Here is a 7500-nt window from a genome sequence, read left to right as displayed (position 1 = left end):
AGAAAAGTAATCGCTGACAGCACGAAGGATGTCACGCGACTAGTTAGCAGGCTAGAGTCTCGTTCGTTATCGGAATTAACCAGACAAATCGCTCCACCAACTAAGAACGGCCATGCACCACCACCCACCGAATCAAGAAAGAGCTATCAATCTGTCAATCCTTCCGGTGTCCGGGCCTGGTGAGGTTTCCCGTGTTGAGTCAAATTAAGCCGCAGGCTCCACTCCTGGTGGTGCCCTTCCGTCAATTCCTTTAAGTTTCAGCTTTGCAACCATACTTCCCCCGGAACCCAAAAGCTTTGGTTTCCCGGAGGCTGCCCGCCGAGTCATCGGAGGAACTGCGGCGGATCGCTGGCTGGCATCGTTTATGGTTAGAACTAGGGCGGTATCTGATCGCCTTCGAACCTCTAACTTTCGTTCTTGATTAATGAAAACATACTTGGCAAATGCTTTCGCTTCTGTTCGTCTTGCGACGATCCAAGAATTTCACCTCTAACGTCGCAATACGAATGCCCCCGCCTGTCCCTATTAATCATTACCTCGGGTTCCGAAAACCAACAAAATAGAACCGAGGTCCTATTCCATTATTCCATGCACACAGTATTCAGGCGGGCTTGCCTGCTTTAAGCACTCTAATTTGTTCAAAGTAAACGTGCCGGCCCACCGAGACACTCAACAAAGAGCACCCTGGTAGGATTTAAACGGGGTCCGCCTCGGGACGCGAAAGCACCCCTTCGGCTCGCCCCACCGGCAGGACGTCCCACGATACATGCCAGTTAAACACCGACGGGCGGTGAACCAACAGCGTGGGACACAAATCCAACTACGAGCTTTTTAACCGCAACAACTTTAATATACGCTATTGGAGCTGGAATTACCGCGGCTGCTGGCACCAGACTTGCCCTCCAATAGATACTCGTTAAAGGATTTAAAGTGTACTCATTCCGATTACGGGGCCTCGGATGAGTCCCGTATCGTTATTTTTCGTCACTACCTCCCCGTGCCGGGAGTGGGTAATTTGCGCGCCTGCTGCCTTCCTTGGATGTGGTAGCCGTTTCTCAGGCTCCCTCTCCGGAATCGAACCCTGATTCCCCGTTACCCGTTACAACCATGGTAGGCGCAGAACCTACCATCGACAGTTGATAAGGCAGACATTTGAAAGATGCGTCGCCGGTACGAGGACCGTGCGATCAGCCCAAAGTTATTCAGAGTCACCAAGGCAAACGGACCAGACAAGCCAATCCGATTGGTTTTGATCTAATAAAAGCGTCCCTTCCATCTCTGGTCGGGACTCTGTTTGCATGTATTAGCTCTAGAATTACCACAGTTATCCAAGTAACGTGGGTACGATCTAAGGAACCATAACTGATTTAATGAGCCATTCGCGGTTTCACCTTAATGCGGCTTGTACTGAGACATGCATGGCTTAATCTTTGAGACAAGCATATGACTACTGGCAGGATCAACCAGGGAGCTGCGTCAACTAGAGCTGAGCAGCCGGCCGCCCGGGAGTGTGTCCCGGGGGCCCGCGCGAACACGCAAGCGTCCGCTCAATTATTCTGCAAACAGGAGGAGGCCGAGCTCCCCTGCACGATACACCTCGAAACCCTCTCAGGTCCCGGCGGCGCGCAGCGCCGTCCTAGGTACTTGGTCGGTTTCGAGAGAGGCGCAATCGCCCGGAGTTAGGCGAGTAGACGGTTTTAGTGCGAACACCCTTGCTCCCAACTGAGCTTGCCGCTGCCGACAGAGGCCCGGGAGCGTGCTGTCGTGGCATTGCCGGCGGGAGACAACACGCGCCACCTATGGTGACCGGCAGCTCCAACGCCAGCGCCACACAAGGGCAAAGCCCCACTTGGGTGCAGAAGCGAACTCTCCCAGCACAGCGCACGCGCCAACACGTCCGCACAACTGCGATACAAACCACCTGCGAGAACCGCTGGGGCGACCGAGCAGCAGACGGCGTCGCGGCGCCGAGTGCCAGGCGGCGGCGCATCCTCAACGCACACAGTCCTCAATCAGACCAGCACACTGCAGATGTCCACCGCGCTTCGCACCGGGCTCGGCTGAACCAACTTTGGCCGCCAGGCGCCGCGTGCAGGGTGCGCCGCAGCGTAGCTGCGCCGCCTGCCGGGCCCGTCGGCTGGCGCTCCTGCCACTCGGCGCCCCCCACCAGCCGCCTGTTGCGCGTGCGCCCACGCAGCGCGCGGCCAACACGCCGGGCGGCCCCCCTTCACCGGCCGGGAACAGTCCCACCAAGCCACCGCCGCGTATCGCTTCATACCCACATGGGCCTAGTCACGCGTGTGGATGTGGCGGGTACCGCTGAAACAACCGGTTAATAGCTGTACCGATCGTCGCCATCACAGATTCACCTCCAGCGTGAACAACCGCTCAACAACGGATTTCCAGTTCATTTGCGTATCTTGGGCAGTAAACGTAGATGTCCACCTACATTTGCGAATTCAACAATTCTTGCATGCCAGGATGTCATGTGTCACGACACGCTACATCAGACCACATACACACTGCGACATGTGCAGAAGAGAACACGTGGAAGGTGGCCCGCGCACGTATGCGATGTACCTTCCGCGATCCACTGTCAACCGGCATCTGCGGCATGTCCCAGATATGGAACGCGGTCCACCAGGGTAGCACTTTGTGTGAGGCAATACGACAAAGTCGGAATACACGCGTCACTACATCAGACGGCTCACGCTGACCTGACCTGACCTGACTCACCGCACCACCACCCCCAGCGACCCAGGGTGACATACAATGCGTTCGTACGTTCCTCCCACACGCCTCTACGGCGTACCACAGTGCAACCTAGCTGTTATTGGGAGACGAGACAAGTAGCATCAAGCACAACATATGGAAATTGAGATTCGACACCGTTGGGCACAGCCAGCGTACGGTCACACGTATCACACTACTTCACTCTGTACGTAACGACCGATGATCGGTACAGCGTGTGGGTTACGCGTACGACATCAGCGGACAATGGACACAGACCATACCACGACGTACACTGAGGGCGTCGACATCTGAATGCAACTGAACAGCTGCGAGGCTCATTTAACACTCAAACGCCAGACCGACCAGCTTGAGAGGACAGAGACACAAAGAGGGGGACAGAGGGGGACAGAGGGGGGGGGAGGGGGGGGGGTCGGCGATATAGTCCTATTGCAGTACAATTGACAGTGGATAGCAGGAATATGTGGAAAGTAAGCAACACTCGCAAGACATCTACATGAGGATAACAACGACACCAGAGATTCCGAGCAGTGAACTATGTTAGGCAAAGGGACAACGTGGGTTAGGTTAAGGGACAACGTGGGTTAGGTTAAGGGACAACGTGGGTTAGGTTAAGGGACAACGTGGGTTAGGTTAAGGGACAACGTGGGTTAGGTTAAGGGACAACGTGGGTTAGGTTAAGGGACAACGTGGGTTAGGTTAAGGGACAACGTGGGTTAGGTTAAGGGACAACGTGGGTTAGGTTAAGGGACAACGTGGGTTAGGTTAAGGGACAACGTGGGTTAGGTTAAGGGACAACGTGGGTTAGGTTAAGGGACAACGTGGGTTAGGTTAAGGGACAACGTGGGTTAGGTTAAGGGACAACGTGGGTTAGGTTAAGGGACAACGTGGGTTAGGTTAAGGGACAACGTGGGTTAGGTTAAGGGACAACGTGGGTTAGGTTAAGGGACAACGTGGGTTAGGTTAAGGGACAACGTGGGTTAGGTTAAGGGACAACGTGGGTTAGGTTAAGGGACAACGTGGGTTAGGTTAAGGGACAACGTGGGTTAGGTTAAGGGACAACGTGGGTTAGGTTAAGGGACAACGTGGGTTAGGTTAAGGGACAACGTCGGTTAGGTTAAGGGACAACGTCGGTTAGGTTAAGGGACAACGTCGGTTAGGTTAAGGGACAACGTCGGTTAGGTTAAGGGACAACGTGGGTTAGGTTAAGGGACAACGTGGGTTAGGTTAAGGGACAACTTGAGTTAGGTTAAGGGACAACTTGAGTTAGGTTAAGGGACAAATTGAGTTAGGTTAAGGGACAAATTGAGTTAGGTTAAGGGACAAATTGAGTTAGGTTAAGGGACAACTTGAGTTAGGTTAAGGGACAAATTGAGTTAGGTTAAGGGACAAATTGAGTTAGGTTAAGGGACAAATTGAGTTAGGTTAAGGGACAACTTGAGTTAGGTTAAGGGACAACTTGAGTTAGGTTAAGGGACAACTTGAGTTAGGTTAAGGGACAACTTGAGTTAGGTTAAGGGACAACTTGAGTTAGGTTAAGGGACAACTTGAGTTAGGTTAAGGGACAACTTGAGTTAGGTTAAGGGACAACTTGAGTTAGGTTAAGGGACAACTTGAGTTAGGTTAAGGGACAACTTGAGTTAGGTTAAGGGACAACTTGAGTTAGGTTAAGGGACAACTTGAGTTAGGTTAAGGGACAACTTGAGTTAGGTTAAGGGACAACTTGAGTTAGGTTAAGGGACAACTTGAGTTAGGTTAAGGGACAACTTGAGTTAGGTTAAGGGACAACTTGAGTTAGGTTAAGGGACAAATTGAGTTAGGTTAAGGGACAAATTGAGTTTAGGTTAAGGGACAACTTGAGTTAGGTTAAGGGACAACTTGAGTTAGGTTAAGGGACAAATTGAGTTAGGTTAAGGGACAACTTGAGTTAGGTTAAGGGACAACTTGAGTTAGGTTAAGGGACAACTTGAGTTAGGTTAAGGGACAACTTGAGTTAGGTTAAGGGACAACTTGAGTTAGGTTAAGGGACAACTTGAGTTAGGTTAAGGGACAACTTGAGTTAGGTTAAGGGACAACTTGAGTTAGGTTAAGGGACAACTTGAGTTAGGTTAAGGGACAACTTGAGTTAGGTTAAGGGACAAATTGAGTTAGGTTAAGGGACAAATTGAGTTAGGTTAAGGGACAAATTGAGTTAGGTTAAGGGACAACTTGAGTTAGGTTAAGGGACAACGTGGGTTAGGTTAAGGGACAAATTGAGTTAGGTTAAGGGACAACTTGAGTTAGGTTAAGGGACAACTTGAGTTAGGTTAAGGGACAACTTGAGTTAGGTTAAGGGACAACTTGAGTTAGGTTAAGGGACAACTTGAGTTAGGTTAAGGGACAACTTGAGTTAGGTTAAGGGACAACTTGAGTTAGGTTAAGGGACAACTTGAGTTAGGTTAAGGGACAACTTGAGTTAGGTTAAGGGACAACTTGAGTTAGGTTAAGGGACAACTTGAGTTTAGGTTAAGGGACAACTTGAGTTAGGTTAAGGGACAACTTGAGTTAGGTTAAGGGACAACTTGAGTTAGGTTAAGGGACAACTTGAGTTAGGTTAAGGGACAACTTGAGTTAGGTTAAGGGACAACTTGAGTTAGGTTAAGGGACAACTTGAGTTAGGTTAAGGGACAACTTGAGTTAGGTTAAGGGACAAATTGAGTTAGGTTAAGGGACAAATTGAGTTAGGTTAAGGGACAAATTGAGTTAGGTTAAGGGACAAATTGAGTTAGGTTAAGGGACAAATTGAGTTAGGTTAAGGGACAAATTGAGTTAGGTTAAGGGACAAATTGAGTTAGGTTAAGGGACAAATTGAGTTAGGTTAAGGGACAAATTGAGTTAGGTTAAGGGACAAATTGAGTTAGGTTAAGGGACAAATTGAGTTAGGTTAAGGGACAAATTGAGTTAGGTTAAGGGACAAATTGAGTTAGGTTAAGGGACAAATTGAGTTAGGTTAAGCGATAATCTGGTACAGCCACAGTTAGGTTAAGCGATAATCTGGTACAGCCACAGTTAGGTTAAGCGATAATCTGGTACAGCCACAGTTAGGTTAAGCGATAATCTGGTACAGCCACAGTTAGGTTAAGCGATAATCTGGTACAGCCACAGTTAGGTTAAGCGATAAACTGGTACAGCCACAGTTAGGTTAAGCGATAAACTGGTACAGCCACAGTTAGGTTAAGCGATAAACTGGTACAGCCACAGTTAGGTTAAGCGATAAACTGGTACAGCCACAGTTAGGTTAAGCGATAAACTGGTACAGCCACAGTTAGGTTAAGCGATAAACTGGTACAGCCACAGTTAGGTTAAGCGATAAACTGGTACAGCCACAGTTAGGTTAAGCGATAAACTGGTACAGCCACAGTTAGGTTAAGCGATAAACTGGTACAGCCACAGTTAGGTTAAGCGATAAACTGGTACAGCCACAGTTAGGTTAAGCGATAAACTGGTACAGCCACAGTTAGGTTAAGCGATAAACTGGTACAGCCACAGTTAGGTTAAGCGATAAACTGGTACAGCCACAGTTAGGTTAAGCGATAAACTGGTACAGCCACAGTTAGGTTAAGCGATAAACTGGTACAGCCACAGTTAGGTTAAGCGATAAACTGGTACAGCCACAGTTAGGTTAAGCGATAAACTGGTACAGCCACAGTTAGGTTAAGCGATAAACTGGTACAGCCACAGTTAGGTTAAGCGATAAACTGGTACAGCCACAGTTAGGTTAAGCGATAAACTGGTACAGCCACAGTTAGGTTAAGCGATAAAGTTGGTTAAATTTGGTATTGTGTGGGAAGGGGGCAGAGAGAGAGGGGGGGGGGGGTGGATAGTGGTGGCAGTACACGGATGCCTGAGTCACCGTCAGATACGTCACGTCGGTTCGATGCTTGTAGCAAGAGGCTGGCGGATGTGTGTCTCTCACTTCTGCAATTTTTCATGTGGTATAACACGAGGGCGGGGGATGATATTTGGTGCCCCTCTGTGTAGGATGTGTGTTGGTGGTGTTGATTTATCTGAGCAATGGTAGTTGTCGGAGGAGTGGGGTATTGTGCTTTTATAGGTGGACCTACTGCTCTGGTTATCATAGTGTCGACGGTGCAATGTGGCAGAGAGGATGCACTCGACATTGTCGCATTCCAGATGTTTACGTATTGTGTGTCTCCGTTGCAGGCCGAGAGTGGTGCATGTTCGAGTGTCTGGCTGACGTGCGATTCACGTTGTGTGCCCAGTCTTACAGCACGTATAGGGACATTCGCATAAATCATCTATATTTGGCCTTGCATCATTTACTAAGCAGTGCCGTGAGACGACCGAACTATTAGGAAAGTACTGATGTACCGCATAATGTTTACCTTCCACCACACGGCGAGTATCGACTGTGCCCAGCGTTGCCACCGCAGGCAGCGGTCACCGTCACCATTGTGCGGCGGAACGGAACATCTATATCCTCAGAGGAGCACTCTTTGCCGCCGGGCGTCACGTCTCGCGGCCTGCCGGCCAGCGCCCACGACGAACTTACTGCATGTATAGGGACAGCGGGAATTTGGCATACTTGATATAACTCTTCATGAGGCGCAAGATATAGGGGTGGATTGCAACTTACGACTGCGAGAAAAGTCCGCCGTTCATCCGCCGGAGTTGCGATTTCGGCGGGGCACGTACGGTCGCGGGTGGAGCACTTGGTGCGGCGTACGCACCCGGGTTGCGGCTCCTGCG

General features: G+C 49.8%; 1 non-coding gene across 1 annotated transcript in view; it reads right to left on the bottom strand.

Moving 5' to 3' along the window:
- The window catches only part of LOC126304895 (small subunit ribosomal RNA), a 1893-nt gene extending 423 nt beyond the window's left edge, over positions 1-1470 (bottom strand). Inside the window, exon 1 of the ribosomal RNA XR_007553272.1 lies at positions 1-1470. This exon is cut by the window's left edge and continues 423 nt beyond it. This is a non-coding gene — a ribosomal RNA (small subunit ribosomal RNA).
- Between the last annotated feature and the right edge of the window lie 6030 nt (positions 1471-7500).

This window comes from Schistocerca gregaria, unplaced genomic scaffold (genome assembly GCF_023897955.1).
Source record: "Schistocerca gregaria isolate iqSchGreg1 unplaced genomic scaffold, iqSchGreg1.2 ptg000195l, whole genome shotgun sequence".
In the NCBI taxonomy this organism is placed as follows: domain Eukaryota; kingdom Metazoa; phylum Arthropoda; class Insecta; order Orthoptera; family Acrididae; genus Schistocerca; species Schistocerca gregaria.
This window is presented reverse-complemented; position numbering and strand designations above follow the sequence as displayed.